At 47.6% G+C, this 15,768-nt stretch overlaps 1 protein-coding gene and 1 long non-coding RNA gene across 3 annotated transcripts in view; one reads left to right on the top strand and one right to left on the bottom strand.

Moving 5' to 3' along the window:
• Positions 1-15,768, top strand: part of LOC135378244 (protein O-mannosyl-transferase Tmtc3-like) — a 171,210-nt gene that overhangs the window by 110,630 nt on the left and 44,812 nt on the right. The window lies entirely within an intron of this gene.
• On the bottom strand, positions 10,400-11,327 carry LOC135378245 (uncharacterized). Its single transcript, XR_010418316.1, has 2 exons — positions 11,073-11,327; positions 10,400-11,012 (listed from the first exon to the last, which is right to left on the bottom strand). It is a non-coding gene; the product is annotated as an uncharacterized LOC135378245 (long non-coding RNA).

The following is a 15,768-nucleotide window of genomic DNA, read 5'->3' as shown; positions in this document are numbered from 1 at the left end:
TACTGGGTCCTGCTTGCCAAACATGCCCAGCCATCAACAGCCACCTAGTCACCCCACAAGAGATCCAGTCGCTTGACCTTCACATGAGGCCGCGATAGCAGAATATCATACTCTATCCCATCGATAACCAAAGCTTGTGCGTGTAGCCTTTGGTACTGATACTCCAACTCAACAGTCGTCCACTCCTCCAATTTGCGGCGGGACCCATGGTACCCTTGGACATATACCGTATTTTCCGGTGTTAACACGCGCCCCCAAAAATGAGCGGAACTTGAAAAATGTCCGATGTATAACGCGCATCGATGCATAGCGCGCTAGGGGAAGGGTGGTGGAGTGAGGGGTGCAAAGACCGTCGTTAATTTCAATTTCATTTTCCTTTCGAATGGGAGAGAGTAAAAAGCCAGAAGGCTTGACGAAGACTCTGCTTCCAAGAATGCATCGTACAGCAGCATTACAGAGAAATTATACACAAGAAGCACATAAACAATAGAAATTCACTTAATCCCTGGATGTAAAGAAATGACACGATTCCCGTTTAGAAAAGAAGAAAGAGTCTACTGAAGCACCTGTAAACTGATTAAACAAAGACGCCGACATGTACTGTAGTAACCGTTTCTTGTAGTTAGTTCTACATATCGGTACATCAAATTGCACAGCTCTAAGTTGATAGGAACAGGACCGTTTCTTAAGATTACACAAATCCCAGAATTCGGGACGATTGTTACGAACGCTTAGAGAATACGTTAAAGGAAATTTATAGTGAAAAAACTGTGGAATTGGCACAACGTTGTAGCACTTAAAAAGGTCTCTAGAATGCTTAAGAGAACGCGACCCAGGAATAATTTTCAGGGCTCTCCTTTGCAGGACAGATAGTACATTTATGTTTCTGGCAGTGGTAATAGTGCACACAAACTGGACACTATACATCACCGTTAGTGTCCACGGTGATGTAATCAAATCCCGTGCGTCGAGTGTAAGTAATTTTTGTGAGATCTATTGCGGACTCAGCCTTTACCACTGTTTATCCAAAGACTTCCAAGTCCGATCCGACAGATTCGACGCGTAGTAGACCTCAGTCTCCCCGTCGCTCTCACGTTCCTTCGCAACCTCGCTAGCCTTCTGAAATGACTTGAGGATCACTAGCACCTCAAAGTGGTCCAATGCTTCGTAGACCCACTTCGCTACCTCAGCATGCCGATCGCCTCTCTCCGCTACTCGCGCTCACCGTGTGTCACTCATTTTCATCATATTTCCTGAACATGGCACTTAAGTGAACGATGTACGCCTGTGTCAAGTGCCTGAGCGCATGGCTCGAGAATATAGGTTGCACAGCAACGTCTTAGGAAACGGTCTTCCAAGAAAAAGAAAGAGAGAGAGAGAGAAAGAGAGAGACACAGATGCATAACGCGCACTCCCTCTTCAGGACACTTTTTATAATCAAAGAAGGAAGTCACTGAAAAGGTTAGCTAGCTAGGCTTGTGCGTTGTCCTTTCTGCTGTGTTCTAGCCTCAGAATATCAACTACCATTTTTCTAATGTATGACAAACTAGTTATACACCGGATAATACGGTATTGGTCGCTCAAAAAACGTCTTCCCGGCGCCGATCAACCGGGAAGACTTTTTTACAATACTGACAGTGGCTCCGCTATCCACCAGCGTTTCTGAGGTTTCCTGTTGACGAGCATGGTGGCGTACAGTAGGATCTCGTTATGGCAAAATATACAGTCTCACTATTTGTCATCGGGCTGTACTGGGAGTCCTCCTTTATTATCCCCCCCCCCCCCCCCCCGAGCATCCTTGCATTCAGGATCCAATGTACGCGTCGTGTCAGAGCTGTCAAGTTGATTTACAACCTGGGAGGCCTGAACTTGTCCGCCATTCAAGAAGTTGTTGCGTTGTCTCTATCCGCCGACGTCCCTATGGTAGCGACCCTGTGCAGACCCTTGGCCAGTAGCCTGGAGCTCAGTCGGCATGGATGAATTCTTGTCATTGCAAAGTTCCTTACAGCAATACAGTAGATCTTCCACTGTATATGTGGTGCCTTAACTTGTACAGTCTGTCGTTGCAGATCCATTGATAGTCCGTGGACCATTAATGGTGCAACTGATGTGTCGGGGGGACTAGGGTCAGCTACTTGGAGGAGGCTGCGTTTTCAAATAGGCATTGTAATGACCTTCCAGCCAGATACCTGACGAATATGGCGCGGTCCCACCTATCGACCGCATTCTCTTGAAATGACGTTAGAGGGAGCTCGCCTTCCATTGTTCCCAGAGCCGTATATTAATAGGGAGTCTGCCATTAATGGGTCATGCCTATACCTGAAGCTCCACCCACTTTTTCAGCTTTCTGACCAATGGAGTCTTGAAATATGGGGCGCTATCAATTAACCTATCCCCACTATTTGTCCCCCTATCCAACATGGGCAGCGCCATTTTGGGTGGCAAGTGGATTCGATGGGATTGAAATGGATACCTCTCGCAATCTGCAGAACTAGTGGATTTTTGGTGCAAATTTGATGAGCGCCACCTAGGGAGCGTAAGGCACGTGGGGAGTTGTCGTCTGCTTCCGTCGTTGCACCGCTGCCGGCAGAACCACCTGCTGGGACAAATTCTGTCGTCAGAATGATTTTTAAACAAATTTACATGAATAGTTGGAATATAAAAGGCAAGAAATTTATATCCATGAAATCCAGCAATTAAATATAAGATTGTACAGCACAGTGCCGTTTTTGTTATGATTTCGCTGTGATCGCAGCGATCGCAGTGTTCACTAGGCCTAACATCGGCGACAAAACGTATTATTTTCAATTAGATATCGATGGATGAGCGTAAGTTGAAACTGATTTCCGAGAAACGTATATGAGAATGTGCAGTTGCAGCGTAAAATTAGAGTAGTCTGTGAAAAAAAAAATTGTCACGAAATCCCCGCTTCACTGTGTTTGTTTTCGACGCCATTTTGGGTGGCAGTATGGTGTCATGGCGACCCCCTTGGTAAAAAAGCAAACCAATCAGAGGAGCGAGACTGTGATTGACAGGTCGAGCCTCTTTTTGTGACTCCTCCCAATGGTCAGACTCCCTTTCAATATACGGCTCTGATTGTTCCCACTTCTCCTTCAGCGTCGCGCTGAGAAAATCCTCAGTTCATATCACCTTTCGGCCATCCCACTACATCATCATTACTTATTTCTTGTTGGCCATCGAAGCTAAAACGAGCCTCAAGGTTCTTCACCTTATCCTCATCTGAGCTCCAGTGATTCCTCTCGCAGGCGTACTCGTAAAAGGCGGGCAACCCCTGAGGGCTAGTGATAGTTCCATGGAATACCTTGAGTTTTACAATTTCAAACAGAGGTTCCAGCTGCATAGATCCTGTTACAGCCTGCAGGGGTGGATGATGCTGTAGAATATGTTGTTGCAGCATCGATATTACTTGAACCAACATCTCCTGGACTGAGCTAGGCGTAGGAATGCTCGGCTGCGCGAGTCCCACGGCGGATATTCTGAAATTCACTCATATTCGTTATTCCTTGCTGCTGAATCTCTTCCACTGTCGACTTGCATCTATTCACAATATGCTGGATGGCATCGGGCGTACTCACAGGTATGGGTAGCTGGACGGGGTTTGTCTCCGTCCACTTCGTAACTCTCCAATGTGAAAGTGTCGCAGGATGGCTTGACAAAAAACTGGACGCACATAATCAATGGTAATCCTGTCGGCTAATGTTCCTAGTATGCTCACAGAGAAAAAAGAAGGCGATGCAGGTCCAAAGAAAGAAGCAAATCACTGAAAAGGTTACCCAGCTGCAGGACAGCAGCGGGCTAACCTTTTCAGTGACTTCCTTCTTTCATTGTTCTTAGGCACTTGCGGCTTTGTGCATTGTCCTTTCTTCTGTGTCCCAGCCTCAGAACATCACTTTCCATCGATGCAGGTCCGTTCCCTTTGCGAGAACGTGCCAAGGGAATGTCTTCCCCTTCCCTCTCGCCTCTTCTTCGGGCTGTATATGTGTAAGTCATACACCTCGATAAAAGCTCCCCACAACCGGAAAGTCGTTCTGATGCACAAAATGGAAGAGGTGTACCACGACCTTGTGAACGCTCCAGGATCGACGTAATCGCGATCATGTTAACTAAAGTGTGAAGATGCTGCAAGCTTTCACGCCCGCGATCAGCGCAGACAAGTGGGACCCATGGCCTCGCTATGCTCTGGTAGCACAGAATAGAGTGTCAGAATACCATGGATGAATACCACCAGAATACCATCAAAATAAAACGGAGAATAAGATAAAATAAATAAAGAATACGAAAGCTCAGCGCAACTCCTTTTCATTTGTGACGGTCGCAATCATGAACACCCTAATCACGGGCACACGCGCAGCGGTAACCGTGCGTTTGGGAAAAAATGGTAAGCATGCTTACAACAGCCACCCATGAAAATTGGGGATAACAATAGATACATAATGCCGATGACAATGGGACAGTGCATGTGCTGAAATGAAATTCCGCTCTGCAGCAATGCAGAAGTCGAAAACCCTCATGACAGATGTCGCACCGGATGTTAATGAGCATAACATTATTAGCTGTGTCGCATGCATTTGTATTCTCTTTCTCCGCTTGAACGCGGGAACAGCGTACTCGACAAATGTGACATCTGTCTTCCAGAAGGCGACCTATTTTGGGGAGTCTCTTTGAATGTTTGTCTTTATGCGGACCCGTATGCGCACTAAAACTGAACATCACACTGACGACCAAAGACTGAAAGAAACAGATCAGAAGGAAACGTTACTTACATTATTGTTGTAAGAGACAAATAACGTTACTCTACGGTGACTCTGGAATAATGACTTTACATGTAGTCTTCGAATGCGGACACGCACGTTCGGGCTGACACACACAAGTGTTCCTCAGACGTTGGCCGCATACGCCGCTTGGACACAGTGGAGGTTGATGTCCATACAGAAGCTTGTTGACGTCCAAAAAGGGTCCTGAGGTCGCAGGGGGGACGTGAGAACCAAGGGAATCAATCCGAATGAGCACCGTAGTGGCGCTTCTGGAAGGCCCGAAACGACGGCGCACACTGCCACGACTCCGTCTTTCCTCTTTTGTACATTTCCGGCATGTGCAGAATGTTAGTTGCACATTCGCGAACGATTCGCGAAAAGCAGAATTCAAGAGCACGGCACGCTTCGGTTAGAGTGGAGAACTGAACGATAGTGCTATGGGTGTCTGCGCCTCGGTCCCCTAAATGATATGGTTGCCCGATTCTTTTGCAACTACCCAAGCAACAAAATGCACTGAAAGTCGAGTGCAATAGGGGTGGACGGGTAGGTGAAAGGCCTTGAACAGATTCATGAAACTACGGAACATTGATAAGACACATACCGTCCACCCCTATTGCACTCGACTTTCAGTACATTGTGCTGCTTGGGTACTTTGCCTGGCCTACATTTTTCTGCGATATACACATGACGCAGGGGCAGGCCTATACCGCCCTATCAGTTGACGATATCTCTTTAATCAGCGGAGAGCGCGAGGCGTCCGTATTCCATGACATTACATCTCGTAGATAAGCGTGCTCCATGTGCAGTCGGCTGCAAAGCTGTCAGGCATTTAGAGGGCCGAAGAGAAGTTCGTGCTTTTACCGTAACAGATTATGAATAGTACGTAACAGAAATGGGAAAACTACAGTGTGTGTGCAGATAAACCTAACCGGCGTTTACACACTTAGCTTGTTGTCTACTTAACTGACAAACTTCCGGTGGCGCACGATGGCACATTTATGCGTGCGAAATCTGCCGAAAAATCGTAGAAGCCACATTCAGCTTAAAAAATAAACAGAGCGACGAAAACGTCGGCCTCCGTGCATCAGACTAGGGCAACACGGCGGACGCAGGAGAGTTGTGTTCAGGTACCGCTAGGGGAGCTATCGGAGCAAAAATGAAAATTATATCACATGGATGCTCATCGGTAGTGCCCCTAGCGGTACCTGCACATAACTCTCCTGTGACAGCCATGCACTACCGTGACCGCCCTATTCTAATGCATGGAAGCTGACGTTTTCGTCGCTCTGTTTATTTTTCAATCTGAGTATGACTTCCACGATTTTTCTGTAGATTTCGCACGCATAAATGCGTCATCGTGCGCCACCGGAAGTTGGTCAGTTAAGTGGACAACAAGCTAAGTGCCTGTGTGCATAGTGTGTGTAATAGTGTGCGCACCTTAGTGCACACTATGGGAGGGGGCAGGGCCACCCTGAAATCGTTCTACCTTGGGTATACCTACCCACTTTTGATGAGAAAAGCACGTTCTTCAAGGGGAATATGAATCCTGCATGCTCGCTACTGCAGCCTTTTGACCAAGGTTTGGTTCAATTATTATAATCTGGTCAACAGTATGGTCTAATTCTCTTGAGCCACACCATGCTGATAGCATGCAACACCTAAAATACGAAAAAGTTAGGGCTTTAAACCTATGCCTCCACATAAAATCTCTCGTAAACCAGCCACTGGTAGTGCTTTACTCTTCGATGAGTTAAAGGAGCATTAAAGTGGTATCTAACATGGCCAAAAACTGCAGTCATCTTGTAAAGCAGTATGTGAAAAGCATTCCCACAAAATATTTCTGTCCAAAGTTGTTTCACCACGGCGCAATAAATTTGGAAAATCGCTGCCGCGGTGACAGGCCGGAGCGCTCCAACTGCAGACCACACCCACTCTACTGTAACGTTTGTGGTAAAGAGCCCCTCATTCGTTCGTAGGAAAAACCGTCTGGTACGAACATTGCGAGCTGTTTCTTGTTGACTTCTATTCTCTATATGATTTATATCACGTTTTCTAACAAAAAACAAAGCATATATGGAGCCTGAGAAAATAAGATTACGATCACAAGAGTAATATATCCGTGGCTTCTGTGGAATCTCAGAATTCACAGTAGCAGAAAGCAAGCGATGGCGGCGGTATTGTGGCGCCACCTGTTAGCCACTGAACCAACTGCGCGGTGAAAACGGTCGGACAGGCTGGACACTGTCGGGGAGCACGGGGTTTTCTCTGTACAAGCGCAGTTAATTTCGGGCTGCACCACTCGTTCTTCCCGTGGTGTCTGCGGTCCCAAAAAATCGTGGTTGTGTCGTGGACAGCCTTCAAACCCTCCGTTTCGGACATCACGTAGCCGGAGAACGCATGGCGTCTCCGAAGCGGTAGCAGACGCTTCGGCCTGCGCGAAGTTGCTCACCTCGATCATGTGATCCCAGGTCCAATGAGGAGCGTCCTCACCACTTGCGTTACATAGTGACGCGCGTGGTGGCGCTCATCACGTGCCTATCGTGAAGGCGAAGGAGGGTGTTTCGCGCACGGGAAGTTCGGGGAGCTATTGCAGGCGTCCCAATTTCTCTACGGTTGCACTAATTGTGGGAAAACTGTTTTCGGCCGTCTACATTCCATACTGACCAAAAACAGAAACAAAGTTGTGGGCCTCTAGACTGCTTCTTTAAAGCAGGCTCCAGAGACATGGGAGTATGTATCAACGATGCGGGATGCCTCGCGTAGGCTGTCATTGTCTCCCAGGAAGAGACACACCTCAGAACCTCCGCAAGGTAGGGGAAAACTATGAATGCGAACACAAGCAATAAATTTTGCAGCAACAGGTCTGCTACGAATGCAACGGTCAACTCATCATCATCATCATCTAAAGAACGTGCGTAAGAGTCACCACGCACATCGCATTCTCATCTAATCGCAAGCTGTCATCACGACAAATATTCTCTTTTCAACTAGCCTCGACAGAATAGTGCCGTGGCCAGGATACTACAAGTCTACAAGGACAAATGATACACGGCTACAGAGATTAGAATTACAGAGAAAGTTCAAATACTGGCATCGATCACTTCATAGGTCACGGTGAGCTCCACGTCATGTAGTACATACTCCTGTAAATACTCCGACAGGTCATGTAGGGCACGAATAAGTCGGAAAGATACAGAAGATTTTCACGCTCACAAAAGCAACGAGGTTAAGGAATGATAAGGGTAAGAAGTTGGGAGCGGACACTGTCAGTAATCGTGATTTCGTTGCGCCCCAAGAGAAGCTCCAAGATGTTTTTGCTGATCTACAGGCTGCTGATACTGAGCTCAAGGGCAAGTTTCCCGACAAAGAACATGAACAAGAGATGACAGATCTGCGTCGACATCAACAGCTTGATGCTCCAAAGAAAACAAACTAGAAAAATAGCCTCGGAAAACGTGAACAATATCGGACGGAGATGTGAACCTGGAGCCATCTGATAAGACTATTTGTTCAACACGACCGGACAAGGTTGTCTAGCCTCTCCATTCCGCACATAGCGCAAATCGTTCGGGTGTAATATAGGACGGTCGCGATGAAACATGACTGTAGCCGTCCGTGTTGAGAACCGCGCAAAGCTCGATAGTGTCGCTCTCTCAAAATGGCGAAATATTCTTGCATGAACAATGTAGCTGCATCTCCACGCTTCACTATGAGCATCCGCCACCAAAAGTTGTTTAAGTCTTCCGTAAGGGTCACTTTCGATACCTGTCACAGGAATTATACTTTCTATCTGCGGTTGCTTAAAGGGGTTGGGACACTTCCATAGATGTGGTTGATTACGTCATGGACGCGTTGTACTGCACGCCGGAATACTGAAGAAAAAATAATTATTCTTCTACGTGTCTCACTTAGCGAGGTACAAGCCCTCGAACACACTCCCAAGCAAAGCGCCGCGGATCTCGCTTCAGGAAACTGGGGAGGTACACCTACAAGATACTTGTTGGCCTAGGCCGAGCTCCAGAGCGGAAGAGCCACCGTTTCTTCGGCAGGGACCGCAGTGCTCTTGCTCTCTTCGGGGTCTCAGAAAGAAGTTACATGTCCCAAGCATTGTGGCCAAGGCGCTTGTACAAGAAGCAATCCTGGAAAAGAACGAGGGTGCACTGGAAATCTACACCGACGGGTCCACCAATCCCGTTACTGGAAGTAGTACGGCAGCGTTCTGGTGCCTTGCACTTGAGCACTCGTGGGGCGGTCGCATCGACACTCAAGTGTCTTCCACCTTGAGTGTCCACCTTCCACCTGCGGAGAAGAGTGCTATTGTGCTTACAGACTCCAAGTGCTCTCTTCAGCGGATAAGTAACCCCTGCATCTACGACCCCACAGCACATACGATACTGGAGATATGGAAACAACTCAACAACAACGGTGTTCCCGTGGGTTTTCAATGGGTTCCTTCCCATGCAGGAATATCTGGCAACAAAACAGCTGACCGGATCGCCAACAGCTACCACAAACTTCCTCCTGAGGTCCCTGCACCTCTGGACCCACGGCATAATAGGAAGCAGTTCGCTGCGTACATCCGAGAAATTCGTCTCACTGCTTATCCGGAAGTGCGGCACTTCTCCCAACCTTGCCCCGTGAAGGATCTCAACCGGAAGCGATCTACCGTTCTCCACAGACTCCGATGCAAGTCCGTTATGACACCCGCCTTTCGCTACAAACTGGGCCTCGCGTGATCGCCACGCTGTGAGACCTGTTTCTGTTTCAGTGACGCGCAGTGAGGCGCACAGTGAGAGTTCAGAGTGAGGCGCACATCATCATGGACTGTGCAGAGTCTCAAGCAGTGAGAGACACCTTGACCTCGAGTTTTGCTTTTTCAGTTTTTCAGTTTCGTTCTTCTTTTCTTTCCCTTTTTTTTATTTTTCTTTTACTCTCGTACTTTTTTTTAATAGCAAGCCGACCTCTGTCTGGCTGACCTTTCCTTTCTTTTTTTCTTAATAAACATATCCCCCACCCTTTAAGGTCGATCCAGCTGACAGGGTCTGGATGCACTTGAGACAGAGAGTCGCTTATCTTGGCACCCATATTTGAGGCAACCTGAGGATCATGTAATACTGTGCTGTCCAATCGCCACTAGTATTGCCCACTACTTCGCAATGAAGGTAGAAAATGCATATGATCTGATATGTATCCTGCTGACACCCGAAATAGCAACATAGGGCACTGCACCACGTAGTCCGCGAACTCACTCGGAAGATACACTCTGTCTAGGCGGCTGAACGAGCTGCCGCGAGACCAAGTGTAAGCGAACTGACTACCGCACGAGTGGACCCAGGCGTCACTCAGGGAATACTGGTGCACCACGCGTCTAAGCTCGCGGGCATTCCAAGTAGGTTCCCCCGAGCCAGGACCAGAAACGTCTCTGTGGGAATCGAGGACAGAGTTGAAGACTCCCACTAGTATAAATGATGCGGCTCAAGCCATGAAAACGTGTAGGTTCCGAAAGAAAGCGTTAGATAAGCCAGGACAAGCAGGTCCATATACATTGACGACGCGAAGTTTAGTGTACATCTTTAGGCGTGCTAAAATTCGTCTCCTAGAGGAGTAAGGAGGCCACAGTGAGCTGCGCGAGGAAAATGATTTATCGTACGCTGCTTGTCTGGACACTTAAAACCCTAAGGATTCAGCGTGGCATGTGGCACATCCCACAATGGCATGAACTAGGAAATGAGAGATGCCAAGGAAGACGCGGAGCTTAACAATGGAGCCCAACAGTCCCCTAACACTACCACTGTTAAATGTTTTATCTTTTTGTGCGTGTTGAACGCACTCTCCACGAGGAGCTGTGGGCGTTGCCAATGTTGAAGGCCTCACTAAGGTTAACAGAAGCCGCAGGTTGATGGAGGCTTCTCGTTCATCGGGCCAACCTGATCTGCATGTGATGGAGGTGGCGAATCGCACCACATGAGACTCTGCAGTGAGGCCAAATGGTGTTCTTGGGCCTTTGTGGTGGATGGATCGGAATGAACCTCCGTTGTCGTGATGGGATCCATGGGCTCCGCGTAGATATGCCGTACAGAGACCTTATCATCGTCGGAAGAAGGATGGGTGCGGGTGAGATCTGGGTATACGGGGTTCCACGAGTCCGGCATCTCTGTCATCTTCAGCAGACATCTGATCATACGTTAGTGCTTGTGGTGAATGGGCACGTTCACCACACGGTCAGCTGGCCCACACCTAGTGGGGGGAGCAGGGTGAGAAACACTGATACGCAGGCAACAAAAGAGTGTTCGGAACGTGATTTTACTCCCTTGATGGTATGGGCTGTCAGGGACGTTGCCGAACCAGAGTGTGTACCGCACAGGGTAAATGAAACCGTGGAGGACTCCCGGAAGATGCGGCAGGGAGACACCCGCTGGAGCTGACCGTGGAGCGCAGTCGGGGTTGAAATCAACCAAGGTGCACAAGCAAGGGCTGGGGTCCGCAACAAACTGCAGTTCCTTTCTCCCGAAGCCAGCCTGCACCTTCTCTCGAGCTGCACCTGCAAGGAACTGTCTCGGCCGGTTCTCTTCGTCCTTCTTCCGGCGCTCACATGTACCAGCGCCACCACAGTGCTCTAGGACCCCAGCTAGAGCTGGGGAGTCCTCTACTTGTGGAGCTAATGCTTCAGAATATGGTCTCCGCGGTGTGCATCAGCAGTGGCATGAGCAGCCCCACACCTCTGACATGGCCGCTGGCATGATGCCGTTGGGCGACCAAAAGCATTGCACCGCCAAAAAAATTATTCGCGGTAGTCAGCTTCAAAATGGCCTTCTTTCTTGCATCACCGCCATACTCTAGTCATCCCACGGTAGTCGAAAGTGACACGATGACCAAATACACGGAGGAAGTTAGGGACTGGGTTATGCACAGACATATCGATCCTGATCGCTTTGGGCCAAATTTTTGAAGGCTACTTTCCTTCCGCTGCTTTCGTACCTTTTCTTACCAACCCTGAAAGCTACTTTCGTGAGAAGGTCAGCTTGTTCAGCTAGTGACAGTTATGCTTCCCTAACGAAAGGAGATCGGAGTTCTTCCTGCAGCGGCGTCTCATAACGATAGTACAGAGCCTAACTACAAAACCGTATCCTAAAGACAAGCTACCGTCCTCTACTTTGAACCTAAAAATATTTTAACCTGAAGTTTTACTACGTGCTTCAAAACGGACGATAGAACAGACAATGTTAAGAAATCCCTGTCTTCCTGCACACGCGTTGCACATTTTGCGCTTATTGACATGGGAAAGCCAATTGCCGATTGGGTTTCGTTTTCGCTGACCTTGACACGCGTTAATCGCAGTGTATTCTACCGAATATTGAAACATGAAGACCACGTGACAGCAGATAAGACAGCCGTCTGCTTGAGCCAATGAGAAGCTGCAAGTTCCTATTAGAAAACAAGAAAATCGATAGCGTTTCGACGGAAGGGGCGGAAGTTGCAACGGAAGGTTGAAATATTAACAGTTGAAATATGGGAGTCGGTTGAAAAAGCCAGACAGCGGTGGGATCGGCAACTTATCCAAAGGCAGCCTTTCGTGCTTGCGAAAGGAAGTCCGAAAGGGAAGGACTCTTTGAAATTGAGCGGAAGGTTCTCTTTCGAAGAGAAAGTGGGATCGGAAAGGAAAGTAGCATTTAAAAATTAGGGCCTTTATCTCTGTTCCGTCAATATGCAAGTTCAAGCACCTTGCCGAATGGTTCAATGGCTCTCTGGGCTCTCGTGTGGGACGTACGTTGGAGGCAAACGGCAGGTGACATAGACGGTTGTACTACCTACAGGAGCAATTCCCAATTGCTCATTATGCCTTTCGTTTTCGATGCTTCATTAAAACTACAATGATCAACATCGTCATTGCCTATTGTTATACTACCTGCTTGATGAAGCTTCTCCATGGCTCTTGCTGAATTGACTACCACCTGGAAGGATGTCCCTCCTAAGTGTTGAACGCTAGTGGCTTCTCTAGAATCGATGATATCGTCCACCGATGTCCCAACAGGGACGGACACATTAAAGAGTCATTCTTTCAACGACGGTCGATCCGACATTTCGGCCCCGCGGTAGCCCCCATATTCAGCAAGTCATTAGGTTCGGTTTGCGGCTTGACATTAATGTAGATACCCTCCCATACTGTATTGAACCTCACACATTTTTTCGTTTCCTGCTAACAGGTTTCTGGAGGTCAGTCGTTGGAACGGACCTTTTTCAAAACTGCTGGTGCGCATGCGCTGCGGCGCCGATGACCTTGTGGCGCCGTACAAGGTTATCTCCGTGTTCAATAGATAGACTACTGGGGACACCGCGCTAACTCGTGCGCCACTCTTCAAGACCGGTTTTTATCCTCTATGCTACCCACGTGGGTTTGTTTCGGCGCGCATCGAAGGGTGGTTCACTAGAGAGCCGCTAGGATACCACGCAAGTGTGAAAAACGTTCATTAGCTGTCGATCCACTATGGATGGAAAGATCTATATTTATTAGCATGCCCAAGATATAAGTGAAGTCAAGACAAAAAGAATGAGAGGCTAAAGCATTGCGCTAATGGTTTCGCTGCACTGCAGTGCAACTTAATTTGCAGTAGATTTACGCCGTCAGCTTATGCCGGGTGTTTCACGAAAGTCCCCATGCTGAATAATTCGCAAACAGCTGGCGCTATCGAAAAGCTTTGTTTTCAGTGAGCATCCCTGAGACATGGGCATCCCTGAACTGAGCAGTGAGCGGCTCATTTGCATACGCTCAATAATTACGTCAAACTCGTGATTTTAAATTTTACTTCGGACGCTTTCGGAACCTCCGTTTAATCGATCTGAACCTTCAGCGAAAAACATTCCAGAAAAAAATCGGCGTCGACACTTCGTGATTTTTCGAGTAATTACTTTGTGTCCGTTAACATATTTCTTGCGCTGAGCACCGTACCAATGCGCTCTTTCGCTCAGCTACCCAGCTGCCAATTACGTGTTCATCCGTCTGGTTCGTAGACGGGGGTGATGGAAGATGAGGAATAGAAGCAAGAGACGCTTCAGTGTTCCCTCGCCTTCTCTAACGCGATTGATTCGCAGCGCCCGCTGCGCTGTCGTTCGGTAGGTGAGGTTGAAACAGAACTTCACCACATAGCACTGCCCTGATTTGTTCGAAACAGGGGGAGGCGCTTATCTGGGACATGCATAATGTCTCCCAGATAGGCGCCTCCTTCCATTTTCAACAAATAAGGACACAGAATGATATCATTCGGAATGATGGTTGGCAAGGAGCGTGCTATGTGGTGAAGTTCTGTTTTAACAGTGACTTTATGGTGATGATGACGAATACAGCCGCTGTGTGCAAGTCGGATAGAGAAGGAGAAAGCACGCCGAAGCGTTTCTTCCGTTTGTTCCTCATCTTCCGTCACCCCCGCGTGTGAACCACGCGGAAGAACACGTAATTGGCAGCCGGACAGCTGAGCGAAAGAGCGCACTGGTACGCTGCTCCGAGCATGAAATATGTAAACTGAAACCAATGAATTGCTCGAAATATCACTAAATGTCGAGGCGTCTTTTTTTTTTTTTTTCGAATATTTTTCTCTGAAGGTTTAGATCGGTACAACACAGGTTCCGAAAGCGTCCGAAGTAAAATTAAAAGTTAGGAACTTTATATAATAAATGAGCGTGTGCAAATGAGCCGCTCACTGCTCAGTTCTTGGCCGATGTCACAGGAATGCTCACTGAAAAGAAAGCTTTTCGATAGCGCCACCTGTTTACGAATTATTCAGCCCGGGGGTTCTCCGTGAAACCCCTGGTGTGTGTGGTGATATGGACGCGTCCCGCAGCGTAAGATTGGGGATAATTTTGACCGCCTGGGGTTCCTTCTTGGGGTTCCGCCGCGAATCTCCGACACACCATGCAACCTACTCTGTAGCTCTATGCGTTGAAATTGAGCAGAAGTCATTCCTCTCACTTAACACTCGGTACACTCAGTCTTGTGGGTTGAACTATTCATTTAAATGCAACACCGCAAAGTACTCTCACCAACCGTATGTTGTGCTAATGGATAAATATATGCTTTAATTAAGTAAAGACGTGAGCAAAATAAAGGGCATGTTCACGTTGGCCTTACAGCCGCCATTAATGTGCCAAGGAGTATACTTCCGTAATTCCACCGAAATTCGAACAAGCAAGGAACCTTGCCATCTTGAATTTTCGCGAAAAAGAATTTTTTTTTCTTTTTTTAGGTAATGATAGGTGATGAACAAATCGCCCCAGTTCTAGCATCCAGGCTACCGCCGTTCTCGAGAGAAGGGAGGCGGGAAAAATGCGGTTGGTTTCGACATCTCCCGCATCTTTGAAGGTTTGTCTAAAGGGAACGCTGTGCTGCACGAAGTCAGAAGTTTTTGCTTTGAATGTTTGCTAGGTGGCAGTGACACTGGTGGTGGTTAGTGGCTTCTTGCTGTTGGGCTCCAGATAGATACGATAAAAAAAAAGAAACTTTAAACTCACAAGTAAACACTACACGGCTCTTTTTTGTGACCTTCTCTAGCACACACTGTTCATTGCAAAAAAGTCGTGGTCATTATTTATCTTTTGTCGTTGTTGCACAAAGGTAAAAACACATTGTTGTGTCTGCCTTTGAAGGCTCTTTCCTCTGATACAATTTTTATAGTCCCTGTGACAAGCGAACATTGGTTTTGTAGTCAACATAATCTATTCATTGAGTATGAGGAGTTTTTCTACTTTCTTTCCTATTCATGAGTTCTCGAGTAGCCTGGAGTAGCCTCACCCGACTTTGTCGGGTCTCACATGTGCATATTTCCTATATCTCAATTAATCAATCAATCACGAGCAACAGAAAACACACACACGAAGGGACGAGGCTCCTAATGCTCGAGTAGAATGATGTCCACAAGTCTATTATACCAGATTGCTTACCTCTTGTACTTCTGGGTTGAACATTAGCCCGGATTTTGAAAGCGATACTGTAAAATTCGCA

Source organism: Ornithodoros turicata, chromosome 1, assembly GCF_037126465.1.
Source record: "Ornithodoros turicata isolate Travis chromosome 1, ASM3712646v1, whole genome shotgun sequence".
Classification (NCBI taxonomy): Eukaryota; Metazoa; Arthropoda; class Arachnida; order Ixodida; family Argasidae; genus Ornithodoros; species Ornithodoros turicata.
The sequence above is the reverse complement of the archived record's forward strand: the minus strand, read 5'-3'. Positions and strand labels throughout refer to the sequence as shown.